This window comes from Cupressus sempervirens, chromosome 8 (genome assembly GCF_028749045.1).
Source record: "Cupressus sempervirens isolate cs-2001-9-10 chromosome 8, ASM2874904v1, whole genome shotgun sequence".
In the NCBI taxonomy this organism is placed as follows: domain Eukaryota; kingdom Viridiplantae; phylum Streptophyta; class Pinopsida; order Cupressales; family Cupressaceae; genus Cupressus; species Cupressus sempervirens.
Genome location: NC_143125.1, coordinates 712,367,268 through 712,385,186, shown reverse-complemented (window position 1 = coordinate 712,385,186; position 17,919 = coordinate 712,367,268). Strand labels below are relative to the sequence as shown.

The window sequence follows — 17,919 nt, the reverse complement described above, 5'->3', positions numbered from 1 at the left end:
AATAATTCGTAGTTCTCAAGCCTAAGGCAAAAAAAGAAAAGAAAATTGTGCTAGTAGATCCTAATATCTAGAGGGATTTGAAGAAAAATGTTATACCTATTAGAAATAGGGATTATTGAGAGGGGGGTGAATTAGTAATCTACAAACTTTAGTTACCAAATGGATATTATTACTTACTTTAAGCCATGCATAACAAAGAAATAAAGTAATTTTAAATAGTAAAAAATAAAGATAACTCATATCACCATATTTTTTTAACGAGCGAAACCTTGGCCAAGGGAAAACCATGATGGGGATGATACCCACTAGATAATATATTGATATATATCTTCCTTGATAGAAGATGGACACTATTAGGAGTCAATGGGAAAATTTAGTATAAGAAGTCCCTATTAGGAGTTGTAGTATAATGTATGCAAGAAGAGCCCACTTCCCAAACATGCAATTCCAACTACAAGAAGTGTTCACTACTCAAATAAGTAATCTACTATTATTTTCCTTCCTTATCGGATCTTTGATCTTCAACTCTATCTTAGATAACTAGATTAAACTTTTCATATATTGCTTTTACAAAAGCTATCTTACTTCACAATCTTACAAGATAGAACTATGCTTATACAATACACTAAGATTGTACACACAAGCACACTTGTTATCATATGAAGTCCTTTTTATAAATACAATGCCTTTACAAAAATTATTGTTGGGTCGGCAAAGACCACGATTCACTTTTCCAAGTTAGAGTAAACATCTAGGATGTCAGCCCTAATTGGACAATCATCAAAAATGGTCTTCAAATTGTCCATATGTTTGTTCCATGTTTCTTTGGTAGACTTAGCTGACATGAGAATTACACATAATGCATATGATGTAATCTCAACTACATTGATATCTCAATACAAAAAGTTTGCATATGTGTCATTGGCCTTGACACATTTCTCTAGTTGCTTCTTAATAAAAGATAGTTTTAGAGCAATGGATTCTATAAAATAAGATATTATCTTCAATATCTTCTCTTTTTGGAATTCTAGTTTCCTGATATTGCTGTGAACATTAGCAACTTGACTCTCAAAATTATCCAATTTTCTAGATGGGTGTTGGATTAGGCTAGATAAAGACTCTAATTCATTCATCTTTTCCTCTATCTGACTATCCAAATCTTTAGTCAGTTTGTATGATAAGGTACACTTAACATACAAAGCTTTCCCTTCCTATTGAAATTTTTGAAGTTCTTTTATGCATGTATCAAGATTGACTAAGTCATTCTTGATGTTTTGGCAAATGGTGCTAAATAGATTAGCATCATGGGAAATTTGAGCCTTCACCTCTGCAACATTCAACAAGTTTGTGAACTCTTCATCAAATGACTTTAGCACTACTTATGCTCTCTATTTGAGATCTGACTCAGTATTTTGTACTACAACCATGTTGCACAGTCTATCTATCACTTCCATTAAAGTTCTTTGTAAACTATTAACTTTCTTATTCTTCTGTATGAGTTTGGATAAGGATGAAATTAGATCAGTCTGAACATCATCATCAGTAGCCAAACTCACAAGAGAGAACAAAGTAGATGAACTAGATGGTTTAGTCTCATCCTCCCTCTATTTCTTTCTTTCTGCTTTAGTTTTCCTCTCTTCCTCTTCTTTCCTTTCCTTTTGCTCTCTTTCTCTCTTCTCTTCTAATCTTTTCCTATCTCCTTCCTCTATTTTCTTTTTCTTCTCTTCTTCTGCAATACTTTTCTTATCTTTATCTTCATTTATTTTCCTATCTTCCACAAGCAATTTCTACTTGGCTTCTTCTATCTTTTTCTTTTCAACTTCCAATAGCCTCTTTCCTTCCTCAATTTGTTTCAACTTATCCTCAATATCTTTGTGTTAGGTACATTTGGTTTGGAACCACCAAATGGATTAGTAACATCAATGTTAATTGTAACATTGGTTTGATCAATATTCATGCTATCACCACTTACTGATACTTCTGAGGTTGTAAGAGTTGGAGGAGATGCTTCCTATGACTTTGACAACATCTTACTGATAGATGCTATTGTCTCCTTTCTCAACTTATCTTTCTCACCAGCCATAAATAAGAATGGACTAAACTTATTCCTTAATTATGGTGCAAGGTTAGTCAACGATCTCTTAATTTCATCTTCATCATCAGTCTTGCAAATGGTCCTTAGCATAGACTTCTAAAGTTCAAGGTATTCTTCTCTTGTAGGAGTCTTCTTCTTAATGAGTCTCTCATAGAATTTCTAGCTCACTACTCCTTTGATATCCTTTATACTTAGATTGTTTGCAATGATATGTCTCACAGTAGATATATTAATATAATCCTTCTTAAAGTTATTATATATATCATAAATTTATTCATTTGAATAAAGCTTCCCTCATTCACAATCGTTATGTTTATCATCTCAACCTTTGGCTTCAAAGGTTTTCATGCTTGGCCTACTACTTGCTTAGGTGGGTTCATCTTTTCTACTTTATAGGTTTCTTATTCCTCCTCTTCTTCATCACTTGTCTCAATTATCAACAATATTTTTTGCCTCTTACTAGGTCATGTAGCCATCTGTTTGACTCTCTGGGTCTTTTTAGACACTGCTACAACTAATCTCTCTGATTTTCTTTTCTACTCACTTGGCTGAACATCGAACACTGTTGCATATGGAATGCTCTCTCCTGAAGATGTCTTGGTAATAGATACTATCAAGGGTTGTATGTTCAATACACCTTGCTTCATTATTTTTCTTACGGCCTTAGATTTACCCTCTTGTCATTTTGGCCTCAAATAGTGTCTTCTTCATGATTGAATCAACCTTCTTGTGAGATGCCTTCTCTAAGGTTGCTTGATGAACATGTTGTATAATCTCATCATATGTGGAAAATCTATATCCTTCTTTATCATTCTCTAAATTTAACAACAAATCAATGTAACCAACTACAACATCATCATTCAACTCATGGCTCAAGGGATCCAAAAATGTCTCCCAAGGTTTCGTTCTTGAATGTAAGTGTGATCTACATCAAATAAAATACATATATCCTCCTTAAATCTATCCACAATTGTAGGTGAAATTCTAAATCTTTGTTTCATCTCATTTTGGAATGTTTTCATAATTAGGTTACCATAGTCCAATATCTTGTCTACAAGGTGTCTTCTGCATACCTTTGTAATCTTCTCTATAGTGCATCTATCACTACTCATTATATCTATTACTAATAAGTAGGGAAATCTCTTCATGAAAGAATATGTGATTTATCAATAGCTAGAATCCAAACACACCATTCTTTGTCCGCTTAATTCTTTCAAGGTTTTCCAGGTGTTTCATTCTTAGTATTTCACTCAAATTTACTTGTTCTTTCTCAACGCATATTTTATAAGTTGCATAAATAAATCCTACTGAAAGTTCATTTATCTTAGAACTTTCACAAACTGAATAAGCAATAATTCTACTAAGAAATCTCACATCATCTTGCTTGATGGAGCTGATTGCCATAGCTTTCCCATTGTATACTACCTTAGTGTAAATTTACAGTTTCTTCTTAATTAGTTTCTCTCCTATAGGTACACTGCCTTGTTTACTAGACTAGTTACCTCATTAATAAGCTCGGCCAAGATGTCTACTACATTATCTTGCATCCACAATTTTTCATCATGTATCCTACTCAATATGATTTGAGTCCACTTATCTGTATCTAAGTCATGGTAGAAATGATACTTAAATAAGTCTAATTCCTTTATATGTTTAAATCTAGGCTTCATAGTCATGTCATGGTTAAAGACTAGTTCTATATCTTTATTCATATATTCACTGCCAATTGATTCAAACTTGCAATTCAAATAGCTTTCTATGTCTTCAAGGTAAACTACATTGTTCAAAGTGATAGACAACGTAGAGTTAGGGTTTCCATCACTAGGTTTTATAGAAACTATCTTAAACTTAGGTCTATCCTCATTTTCAACACTATGTATCACTAGCATATCCATACACTAGTACAAAAACACCAATATATCACTAAATAAACTACTAAAAGTTGTAGATATATGACCAATTTTGATCACGTGACCATTGTTAGTTTATTTCTGATCATTAATCTGGCAACCAAATGTATGACTAAACTATTTTAATCATTAATTTGGTCATTGATTTGACCATTGCTTTGGTCAATTATAATTGTTTCCTGATAGCTTATTTGGTAGTTTATTTGGTAATTTTAGTAGTATGTTAAGTAGTATTTTTGGTGATATATTTGGTGGTATATTTGGTAGTATATTTGGTAATTTACTTGGTAGTTGATTTGGTATTATATTTGGTAGTTCATTTGGTAGTATATTTGGTAATTTATTTGGTACTATATTTGATAGTTTATTTGGTAGTTATTTAATCACTAATTTAATCATATTAGGGAATGATGGAATCGAACCAACATCCTCCTATTTGCAAAGCAGGTGCTCTTCCATTGAGCCAGTACTCTTTAAAGAATAGCGATGTTATTAAATGCATAATATAAAGATCAAGAGAATATTTTTAGTGTCAAATGTGGTTTGTTCTCCTTATTATAATAAAGTTGTAGAACAAAAATAGAAATATCTTTATTTGTGCCAACAAGGGAGAACATTAAGTCTAATTTTTTTGGATGATAATTCGTTGTTGTTGTACGTTCTTAAATTTTATTTTGCTAAGAGGAATTGATTTATTTGTAGTTTCATCTAATATATAACATGAATGTACGTAGCACAGACAAAATATTTATGACTATATAACAATAAGTACCTTAAACAATTTAAATGTGGTGCTTTGAATTAAACATCTATCCACATTACATCATTATGTTCTACTATAAACTTTCTAATTAATTAAAAGTTGCTATAAATCAATCAAAAAATTTCTGGAATGGTTCAATAAATCAACTAAAGCATTCTTTAGGAAGTACCTTTATCTATCCAACTATATATATATTAGATAACACACAACTTGGTCTAGCAAGAGGTCACATTGAATGTGCTTAAAAATCATAACTTAAATTAAATCACACAAATTACTAAATAGAATAGATAGACTTGACACATTTTAATTTGACCATCTTTTTCTTCGCCTATTTGATATATGTATATAACCTATGAGGTGGAATATTGCTCCAACATACATACCGAAGTTTTGCCACCCCAACTACTTTGTATTGTGTTTTATTTTTATAACCAAGTGGATCAATCAGTTTTTGACTTCTTATCCTGATTTAGTAGACATTTTATTTTATTTCTTAATTTAGGTTTTAAGGAAATAATTAAAAGTAAAGGTAGGGAAACCAAAGTTTCAATCACAAGTTATGATATAAACCCATAATCTCTCTAAACATCTATTTGCAAGTTCTATACCTCTAATAGATACCTAAGATGTTAACTAAAAACCTCATTTTAGACCTCATAAAAATAACTCTTAATTGAACATGTGGCTTGAATTTCATTTTCACGAGAAAAAAAGAAATAAAATAATTGGTGAGAAAGGGGTTCAAGCAAATACATTGAGCAATTGGTGATTTATGAATGAATACTTTTAAAAAGAGATTAGAAACATAATAGGACACAATCTGAACAAAAAAAGAAAGATGTAGCAACAGACATGGGTATAGAATAAAAAAAGATTGAAATTTGTTTAGAGAAGAAAATTTACCAAATTGAAGGCCTTGAGGTGTCTTGGTAAAACCCAAAGGCAATTTGGAAGCCTAATCATCTACATGGTTCTCCATTTTTCTTGGTTTGCCATGTTTTTTTTCTCTCCATTTACTAAAGTTGGTGGTAGAGAAGTCCAAGCAGTCTCAATTAATTGTGAAACTAGATTCATACTCACATTCTCACACTGCTCCCCTTGTTGCTACTACTAAAATTGTATTTTTATGCTAGGTAGTTGTAACTGTGAAACCACATTCATGTTCACATTCTTGCACTTTTCCACGACGATGGCTATCCAGCCACAAAATTTGTTTGGGTTGGATGTCGCATGCCCCATGCCTCATGTATGGCATTGTTGTACTCTCAAACTAGTCATTGTCAAATGTTCATATTTTTAATTAATAAATGAGTACTTCACAAATTTAATTTCAAACATTATCATGTGCGTGGTCTTTTTTTATATTTTCCTTTTAGGCTTGTATTTTATATTGTAGATTAAGAGAACATTTTTTTAAAACATTTTTTATATATTTCTTTTGTTTGTACAAAAATGTAGGTAGATATAATGATAAAAATTATTAATTTTAAATGAGTAAAGTTTAAAATTAACTAGTTCTATTATGAAGAATTAAGAAAAAAAATATTATGCAACAACCTACAACACAACGATAACTTGTGAGCTTCTCATGTGGGAGGTCTTGAGTTTGAATTCACTGAACACATAAAAAAAATTTAATTACCAATAATTAATCTAGGCTTTAGTCGTTTACCGATCAAAAATTAAAAATTAAAAAATATTTAATTACTAAATTTAAAATGAAAAGTTGAATATTTGGATTATAGAAAAAAATGGTATGCATTAAAAAAGTATAAAAAATAATGATAAAAATTATTAATTTTAAATAAAATAAATTTTAAAATTAACTATTTTCATTATGAGGAAATAAGAAAAATTAATTTATTTAATTAGTAAATGTAAAATGAGGAGTTGAATGTTTAGATTATAGAAAAATTAAAAATTAAATAAAAGGTACCCATTTATGTTTAAGAAATTATAGAGACAATATATTGATAAAAGCAATAAGGTCCACTATATTCAAATCTAAGTCCTCTGACATGAAATAAAATAAAATCTAAATTTATGGAATTAATTTTTAAAATCAAAATGAAAAGCTTATACTAAAAAATCTAAATTTATTAAACTTTTATAACATATAGTTTAAATTAAATAAAATGAAATAAGATGTCACTATTTACCTAGTAAATAAACAATAATCTTAAATTAAATATTTTAAAAACTATAAATTTATAACCATTATAAAAAAAATTAATTCTAAAAAAAATTAGAATAAAAATGTAATAAATGTGTTAGAATATTCTTAACCATAAAAAGTACAAATTTAATTTTTTAATTTAATCTTTAAATTGTTTTAATTTAGTTCAAACCTAGATAGAATAGTAAGTAATGTTAATATTAATCATAATAGAGAAGTAAAGAGTGTCAAAATACTCTTAATGATAACATTATTAAATGATAACATTATTATTGACTATACACAATGTACAATTTTATTTTTTTAAATTAATATAATCATTTCTTAAATAAATAATTTGAAATTTTGAAAAAAAATATAATTTTTCATTATTAAATAATTGATTTTTATTTTTATTTTTTTTGATTGGTAAGAGGCCGAAGCCAAGGATAATTATTATTATTTGTTGTGATTCATTATTTCGATTATTAGTTAAGCTTGAGTAGATTTGAACCCAAGACCTCCCAATTAAGAGGCTCACAATTTACCATTGTGTCACAGGCTATTGCCTATTAAATAATTGATTTTCAAATTTAGTGATTTAAAAATAATAATTTTCATCATTATATTTAGACGTATTTTTAGAGAAATAATTTTTAAAAAATTAATAATTATAATTTAATAAAATTTAAAAAAGAGTTCTTATTCTTTCAAAAAAAACTAAATTATTAAAAATATATTATAAATCAAATTATCCAAACCTTAACATGAATTAGAAAACATAAGACTAAAGGAAAATATGAAAAGACCAAGTATATAGAAATGTTCGTGAAGTGCTCATTTATTAATAAAAGACAACGACAATTTACACTAACATACACTGGGCTGAAGTACAATGGCACCATACATGAGGCATGGCACATGCGCCATCCAGCCCCAACAAATTTCGTCGTGCCCTGTTCCACATGCTCTGGCTGCTCAAATTGCATTTCGATGCTAGGTTGTTGTAAAAATATTTCAAAATTTGGTGGAAAGATGTATTTGCATGACTATCAACTAGAGGATTTGATATGGAAGTATCAAGATCTAGCTGCAAACCTTCAACAGACAAATCAATGAGTTGTATTGCATCAACATGTGTTTCGAGAAGAGTTGGAATTGTGGACATTGTTTGACATTCATTTTAATACTGTAGAATAACAAGACAAGATTGTGGGATGCATAATAGGACCACCAATGCCATAAGTGTTGTACGAAATGTTGCCATGGCTGACAGGGATATACATATAAATCTATGAGTGAAGTTGGGCTGAATGAAATTAGCAGTCAATTTGGATGCAATAAAAAGGTTCATCATAAGAAGTTACAGCTTGAAATGATAATAATACATCTTTTGTCGTAATCGGTTCATCATAGCCTAGAAAAATCACGAATAAAGCCTGTAACATGTGTAATCATTTAAAGATTAATTTGTTTTCAACTGTTGAAATACATCAATATTGATGATTTCATAGACCTCACTTATCAAGTTGTATTTGCAGATTTAATTGACTCATAATCCATGCCAAAAGAGAAGGAAGAGATTGGGTTCATTAGGAGCACAGGTTTAAGTTGCTCGAACAAAGAAAAGAGAAGTAAAGAAAGCCCTCTATAGATCTATATGGGGAGTTGATTAAATTTCTCTAGAAGCTTCAGTCATTCCAGGTCAGCAAGCAGAGATCGTATTCATGCAAAAAATCTTGCAGTTCCTTAAATTGTGGTTAATCCACACATAGAGGCAAAGGCAAAAGAAGTCAACCACAGTTGCCCATTTATAGATACAGATCGGGACCTTAAGTACTAATCCAAACCATCCTACTATCATGGTGCGTTGAGGTTATCTATAGGTAAATTCAATCAATTAATTTGGGGACTCGGTGGTCCACACTACCTCCTATGCTTATTGTGGTGCTATAACCAGCTCCTTCCTTTAGCCCCTAGTGGTATAGATTAGTTAAAGTTGCATTAGCCCAGGTGCCTTAAAAAATAGTAGGCCACCCTCTTTAAGATTATTGTAGGGGGAGATACATAGAAAAATCCATATAGATATATATATCTGACAAAAGGGCATGTAGTCCATTGGAAATCTATGGCTCGTTGTTCCAGCTCAACTAGTGGTACAGGGAAAAGCAGATCAAGTTATAGATTTAGTGTAATAACCAATTGATCAAGTTACAAAACCTGCCTTCAATAGGAGAACCATCTATTATTTCTATGAGGCTTCATTTAGATTTGAATCGTGTAAAGATTATGAAGAAATCCATCTTGTTGAAACAAAGATTACAAATAAAGATTGCATTACTGTTTAGGTAGGGATACCACAGCTCACTTATGCACACTGCATCAAATCTTAACGACTATCATTCTCTATCAAATATAAGAAACCATGAAATATTATAACCAAACTTAAGGCAAAAAAGTAACATACTTGGTGATGAATGTAATCCATTTGAAATAGGAAGTGCTTTTGTTTCCTACATCTTTTGCATAAGTTCAACCTGCTGTCATAATAGCTCATCAAACTTTGTAATTTTCTGCTTCACAAGTAATCTTGTATAGTATGTTTTGAATAAGTCTGGATTTTTCTCTTTCAGCTTTTACCACGCTGCAAAACAAATAATGATTACTTAGGTACATACAAAGAACAATTCAAAAAAGTTAGCCATTGTGAAAATTAGTTTTGTTCTAGCAGCAGACCATAGATATCTAGAAAAACTACTAAAGATTTTGTCTCAATGACACATTTATGTGTACAAACGAGTCACTCTGAAAAATAGTCTCCAAGCATAAAAGGGCGAGCACATTGCATGAGAATGTTCATATGTCTTCCTGTCTCAAAATCTTCTGCATCATCATTGTCATCATCATTATTATCGATATTTATTCCCCTTCCCCAAGTAATGAATCTCATATAAGAAGAAAAATAATTTTAAAGTGAATATAAATTACTCAACAAATGCCTATAGGATAGATGCCCCAAATATAAACCACAAAATTGATGGAAACTTCAAGAAATTCTGTTAATGTACAAAAAATCTCTCCTGCAAAGAGAAATATGAACTATAAAAACCACATCTAGATGTTTGTTCAAAAGAAAGAAGGTGAATTAATTTTTTATATCAATGAATGAAAAATTACATCAAAAATTGTAACCTTGAGGAGAAGGTTTAGAGCGATCCATGTCTACACCAAAAAGGCCAAAGAAAATGGAGAAAGAAAATTCAAGAAAACTGAATAAATAGCACCTATTTTATGAGTTGCGAACCTTTCAGATTGTCAATTTTGCTTTTATATTTAGTTTTTTGTCTATTTCATAACATATTATTGACTTAATTAATCATGTTTCTCTTTGCCCACATGCTGAGGGGAAGTTATAATTTTTTTGGACCTGTACTATGCCAAGAAGAAAATCAGGAATTTCACTGTCAGCATTTTCCAGAATGCTTCACCATTCAGAATTTGACGGTGGTGCAGGAGCATCATGAGATGGTAAAAAGATCCTGATGTACCTAGAGCATTCGATGGAACACAAGGAAGATCATATGCACAAAAGAGTCAATTAGGAACTATAAGGTATTAAATTAATGTGATTGGGCCAATAGAACCCCAAAATGTAATGAGATGCAATAAAAGTGCATAAAAATATATCATCTCCGTATAGGCAAAATAGGGCCTAAAGGACTAATTTGCAAGGGTTTATGGTTTTAGTGGTTAATATAGGGTTGTAAGGTCATGTATAGGCCTTTCTAATAAGGTTTGGTTGATACGAGTCTTGCCAAAGTTTGACAACTTGACAAATTTAAGCTATAAACCTGTCAACACTAATAAGTTAACATAGTTGGGTTTTTAGTTAGTTCTAAATAGTTTAGAAGTTAGTTGGAGTTTATGATCAGTTTTTGGGACTTAGATAAAGTATAGTTAAATGTATCATGCCTGAGAGAATGGGTAATAACTGATGTACTAGTGAAGTTTGAATTGAATAAAGCACGTTTTTTCTGCATTTTTATGATTCTTTCTCTGAAACAGTCTCATTTCAATGCTTATTTCTGATCTGTATGATTCCATTTCGAAATTCCATCAATTGTATTTGTTAGGGGGCTGGATCAGCCACGTTTTTGCTTTTGTGGCATTTATTTTCATTGATTACTAAGGGAGATATGGTTGTTACTTTGAAAATGGTCTTCATTCTGGTTTCTTGCAAAAATAGTCCAATATCAACCCATATTAACGTATCAAATGCTAAATATCTTCATCTGATTCTCATTGGGCATTGTGGAGGCATGAATCCTCAAAAATTTGGCTTTTGAATCATCTGTTTTCATTGAGTATCAACCAAGATATTCAAGTTTTGGTGTAAGCTGCCCTAAACCCTTCTTCTATTCAGATTTTCACTTTCTAATTTTCGTGTTTTTCATGTTGAGAATAGTGTCCATTTGATGGTGCACTTATTGTACATTGTAATATATTAAATCTTCTTCATTCTTGGTTCTGTGGAACCTGATTTCATACAATATTAATAAAGATATAAAGATTTTTCTATACACTGTAAAAACCGTCATCTTGGGAATCTAGTGAGCGAAAAAGATTTGAATCTCTATTGTTTTAAATGAACCAAAGTCCCAAAATGGAAGTAATAGAGGGGAACAATGAATATTATGTTTATATGGTTCATGCAGGGAATCATGCATTAGATATCACATGGATCCAATAAGAAGAATGTATGAACTTCTATTACTGGACTGCACTATTGAACGTGATGCTGATCAGAGTATGTTCCAGTCTGATATCAAAGTTAAAAGAATACTGATATGGGGGAGTAGTGAGCCTCATGATCAAGATTGACATTCAAAAGTACTTAGTCTTTGATGTATGTTTTGGTAGGGTCTACAAATGATCCTTTTTTGATGAAATTGTGGGTGTTGTTACAAAGGGAATGATGGAAAGAAGCATTCCAAATGACATTGCGTTGGGGTTCATTTTCTCTCCGCATCAGATTATTTCCTTAAAAATCAATTTTGTACACAATTGCAATCATTTATAACTATATAGAATGATAAGTTGTCTAATGGCTTTCCAGTTATAAACCAACAAATCTGAGGCTCTTTAAAAAATGGTAATATCATTCATAATTTTTATGAGAGATTTAAATCCGTGTCCATAAACAGAGTGTGCTCTGTTCTAAAATAGGATGCTGTTAATATTTATGTTTACATGTTTATGTTCTTCAACACTTAGTTTTTATAAGGGCTGCTGTTTGAAATTATTGACAGTGAGTTTTGAGGATCAAAATTACTTGACATTTCTTCTCCAGCATACATATTTTGTTGAACACTAAGAAATAGAGAACCAACAACATATCACAGGAATAATTTGTTTTTTATAAAAGTTGCTTTCAGAACATATTCTAGAACAAAGTATTTAGATATTTGTAGCAATACATACCGCAGGAGTTCCACAACACATATTATTATCGTCTAGTATCCAGTTCGACAGGGTTAGTAATTCTTGCTCGATTGAGTCATAGTGATAATAAAACTTTGAATGTGAAGGAATATTGTAAAGAAATAATGTTTTGAATGCAAGGTTGACCAGTAATATAATGTGAAAAGGACTAATACATATTAATTCTTAAGGGGTTATTAAATGTTAACAAGTGAATGTCGCAGGTTCAACAGAAATTCAGAGATAGGATAGAGTACTGGAAGTTGAATGTGGCTAGATAGGGTATGAGGAGATATTTGAAGACTAATGTCTTTTGGTTGTAGGAATATTGCCAATATGTGGATTATGAATCCAAGGCCTAAAAGGCCTTCAATTGGACCTTGAGGGGTAAATGTTAAAGGACAAAGGCATATGTGTGAAGATGATGTTATGTGGATCAAGGTTGATTATGTGCAGATTGGATGACTGAATTAGATCCGTTACTTCTGCATATGCAGCTTGTGCTTCATATAGCTCTTGCTTGAGTTTGGAGTTTAATGATTTTCTGATGGGAGTGTTGCCTCTAGATTGTCTTTCTCTTATTTGAATGATACTATAATCCTTTATTTTGCATCTATACTTATTTGATGCTGTAACTATTTCAAATATAAATCTCAGAATGCAAAGAGAATGAAATATCAACAATGTCATAAATTAAAGCGTATTTTTTTTTACCTAAGGCTCAGATTCTGGATTGTCCATGAAAATATCTCAAACCTTACCATTATGCTTTAGATCTTCAGTTTCTAGGCAATATAGGATCAACACAAGCAATTGTGGGTGATTAAAGAAACTTTGGTGGTGCTGGTATATTTATCTGTTGGTGGTGCTGGTATATTTGTTAGTAAGAAAAAAACAGTAAATGTAATCCACTACATTGGATTCTTAGATGACTGTTAATGTGGACGTCTAGAATATAACCTCAACAGCATACAATAATGATAATACCTTATAACATGTTTCATGGTGGAACTCTTCTTTTCTTGGTACCTTATGGAAATACAAATAGCCTCCAACCATTTCATCCACTCCTTCCCCAGAAAGAACCAGTCATACTCCAAGAGACTTAATCTTGTGATCCATTAACAATACGTGTTTTCTTTCTCTCGTAGTGATGACATCGAATGTGAAAATATGGGATATGGATAACTGGAGACCATAAAAAATAATTGATTGATTGATTGTATATAATTAAACTACTAGTTCAGGTTCAGGTTAGGGTATAGGGGTTAGGTACATTGGTAAGGAAAAAAGATTTAGGGGTTGGGCTTGTTCTAAGAACATCTATACCAAAAAAGCAAGTTATTGATCCTGCTACAGTGCTACTGGTTTGGGTTCAATGGCACAAAGGCACACCAAATTTGTGATGACCACTCATCATATATAACAAACATAGTGATCAACATTTTGATTGAGAATCAGTAAACATCCCTAATGACGATTAAGAAAATAAAAAATTTCTATATATTATAATGAATAGGTCATATCTCAGTTAAAAAAATCGCATATCAACAAAAGATTCAAAGAAATACATATCCTTCTATCATTAAAAACCAATTGAAAAGATTTCAATCCTAATACTTTTAATCCAAAAAAAGGCATTTCTTATTTAAATGTTATTTTATGAAGTGAATATTCCTTGTAAAGTTCACTAAGTGCAGTACAAATACAAAATATAAACCCTATAATTTGGAAATTGCCTATAAAGTTGTGAAAAAAATTGGTCAAACATGGTGCAGATGCTCTCCAATGTCTGCAGATTGAATATGCATCTTTCATATTGGAAATTGGCATAACTAGAGTTACCAGCAATAGTTTATGTAAGGTGGGGGTAAATATTGACAAATAGAATGCCCTGCAAGTTATACCAACATTTCAGAGGACTTAAGGTCGGTCAAAACAATATCACAGGAACCCCCATTTTACTTGCTCCAACTAACTTACAGATTTCTACAAATCAGTTTCATGCTATAACAAGCAACAAGTTTACTTTGGACATCATGGAGTGCTTGTGGGATTCAATTTTTCATGGTATAGCATATCTATCCTAGTTTTAACCTCAGAAAAGAAACCCAGTATTTAAAAGATCAAATAGAAATGATCCAATAGCTTAAAAAAAGAATGACAAAAGATGATAGCTAAAATTTTAAGTCCTAGATAGAATAGCTTCTTCAAACCCTGGAAAAGAGCCCTGTGCAGCCTGCCACAGTATCTCCTTCAACTGTCACAATACACACACCAAGTTTAACCGAGTTCAAATTCAATACAATAGCCAAAACAATAAATTCTATAACAATCAGTCCCATCCAAATGCTCATCATCTCCCCCCTTATGGATTCTTTTCAGATCCTGTTGAAAATAATCAATTGTTTCAGTGACCCAAAACATTAAATGTCATTATTAAAATATGTCCTTTGAACACTGTACTGTAGGCACCAGAAAACAAGGGTATAGTTATAAAATTATAGACTTGAAGTCTTTGATGAGTTAGAAACCATGCATGACTTTTTGCGTTTCCTCATTAATCAATCTTAATGAAGGATTTCCCAAATCAGGGCATCCAAGATGCAGATGTATCTTCTTGGGAAGCACTAGCTGCCATGGTGACTTTTCAATTTATTTTAGTTAGGAAGAACTGGGTAGAAGTAATTTCAGAATCAATGCATATCCAACATCATTTGTGGTATTTATAGAGGGCTATCTGAATATCTTCAGCGTGTTCATCCTATCAAATTCCTTAACCTCCTCCAAGGAGAGCTTTATCACTTGCTTTTCTAGCTTAATTGCAATGACACTTTGATCTTTTGTAGATAGATTCTAGAATCCCTGGGAATAGTAATGATCTGATTCATCGCATTCTTCAAAAGAGCTTGCAATTTGTTGAAACGATGCTCTAAATTTGAAACTATTTCTTTCTCCAAGTTATTACCTTGAGTAAATGGCCCAGGTGAAGCAACAAAGCTAGGAACTTGCCCCAATCTGACTCTGATGGTGACATTCTTTAAGATTGTTAAAGGAAGAGCTTTGTCTTAAGAAGGAAGAGCTAGATCTTCATGAATTTTAGAGAGGGAATGAGTACTATGATATGAACTAATCCACTTCCTCATTTTGTTGAAGGAAAACCTCATCATTCTACTAAATCAAACCTTCCTCCGAATTCTCTCTTAACGGGATAATGTTAACCTTGGTAGAAATCTTGACAAAGATATCCTTCATAATGGAGCCCAGAGTGTAATTTTCCCAACCTGTGTTGACTTAGAATATCGTTAACAAAATGTATGTTCATTATGGGTTGAACAGAATATATCTAAAAAAGGTTATTATCTAGATTCACACCATTATATGGGAAAATCCTTAATATTTTCCTCTGTTTCTACAAAGGTGCTGGCAGACAATGCCTTGCAAAAGCTTGTAACACAAAACACACAACAAAAATAGTTGAACCTGTATGTCATCTACAAAAGATAAAAAATTGAAACATATAACGATGGTAGTCATGTGAAATAAAACATCATAAAGGTGGTCAATTTAAATTTATCTTAATCTTTGGAATCTTGATAAGTAGGAAATATTTTCCGCAGCAAGTCAAATTGTGATATTTCTATCAGGATTTAACAGTGTAACTTTTCAGTCAGACTCGTTGAACCATATTTCATGAGTAATTGTTGACACAATTCCATTTCTCATGAGAATAAATGGAACACATAACCCTTATTAGATCTAGGTGATGCACACAAAGGTGAAGGAAGCATCAGGACTTCCTGGGAGGTCGTGATGCTTCACGACCTTCACCTAGCCAAGAGGTCTCGTTTCTTCAGCTCTATGAGCATCACCTAGATCCAATCAGTGCTAAGTGTTTCAATCATTCTCATGAGGGATGGGTTCATGTGAACCACTACCCATGAAATACAGGTCAACGAGTTTGACTGAAAAATTACACAGTTAAATCCTAATAGAAAAACCACACTTTGAAATCCTCTTAGCACTAAAAGAAATGGTGAATTCCACTATTATTGAAGATTGGAGATCATCTATAAGAAGAATCGAGTTCCATTATTATTTAAGAATGGAGATCATCTATAAGAAGAATCAATATACTTCTTTAAAATGAGGGGCTGAGTTATTCTATACCTTTTGTTGTTTCTTCTGATCTCTTATGCCTTGCATGCAGTCTTGAGTTAGAATATCAAATGATAATCCAAACAACATAACATCATATTTATTTATAACACTGTTAAATACTCAGTAACTAAATATTAGACTTTCTTTCATTCAATTAGTGATCCCATTATACTGAATAAAATCATGGACTTATCTTTCTTTCATAGCTTGTTAAAATTTATGACATTCTAATTACTTATTTTATTCTTACAAAATATTCATTATCACAAGAAAACCTTAAGTAGTGTCATTTTTTTCTGAAACTATTGGAATGCTTCAATAGATAGCCCAGATAGATCAGAATTTGTTGAACTTTTGTACAGAGGCTCTAACTATTTGGTTGTTTAACCCTTCTGACTCCAATTAAGTAATAAGAGAAACGAATAAAATTACTAGATTCTAGTGGTCATAAAGCCACAAGTTATATGGTGAAGAAATTGTGCATTGAGCTTTACGAGAGGTTTCCACTATCGATTAAATTTGACGAGTACATCTTTTGATATGACAGATTTATTTGCATCAACATTTCATTATCATGTATCTTCTGAAGAATTGGTGCAGATAAAAGTTTTATATTTATTTTTCATATGTAAACACAATAAATATTCTAATTCTATGTAAATGCTATTGTATATGAAACACATTGTTTCGCCAGAAGCCCTTCTTTATAGAGTGTGTAAAACAGAAGAGTTGGAGAGCGATGGATTGACTTACAAGAAGAGGGGCATAGGGTTAAGTTATTTGACGAGAGATGATGCGGGCTTCCCTCTACTTCAAGAGCACATCGCTCCTCTCTTTCTCAACCCTCAGTTGTTTCAGGCTTCAACATCGTTCGACGACCACTGAATGAGACTTTCCACATTTGCAAATCGCTTAAAAAATCCTCCTTGCTTGTAGTTTCTTTCGTATTTTCTTTCAGGTCCAACAAATACCGCTTCTAAACCCTCCTTGCAATTCTTCGTGTGCGTTGCTACTATTTTAAAACTTGTTCTTGAGTAGGGCTATTGAGTTCTCTTTATGCAGAAAATTATATTTTATTTCACATAGATTTGTTGAAAGTGTCTCTTATATATAAATAAATTTGTAAATCACTACGAAATGAAATTTGGTTTAAAGTTTCCTTAATGTTAATGGTTAGTGTGGGTATTATTTTAAAATTAATTTATTTAATATAATTAGTGTTTCTATAAAAAAAAAAAAAGGTGTAATAGATATGTAATATAAATTTGACATTATAGAAATCAATATGTGAAAAAATGAAAATATTTTTTTGATGAAAAGTGCATTTTTTATTAATAAAATATAAAAGTTA

The 17,919-nt window shown here is 31.4% G+C and overlaps 1 long non-coding RNA gene across 1 annotated transcript in view; it reads right to left on the bottom strand.

Annotated features, from left to right (window-relative positions):
• LOC149544423 (uncharacterized) overlaps positions 1 to 17,634 on the bottom strand; it is a 38,508-nt gene extending 20,874 nt beyond the window's left edge. Inside the window, exons 1-2 of the long non-coding RNA XR_016355285.1 lie at positions 17,322 to 17,634; positions 9,394 to 9,570 (exon numbers count right to left, since the gene is read on the bottom strand). This is a non-coding gene — a long non-coding RNA (uncharacterized LOC149544423). The remainder of the gene's footprint in view (positions 1 to 9,393; positions 9,571 to 17,321) is intronic.
• Positions 17,635 to 17,919: the final 285 nt, after the last annotated feature.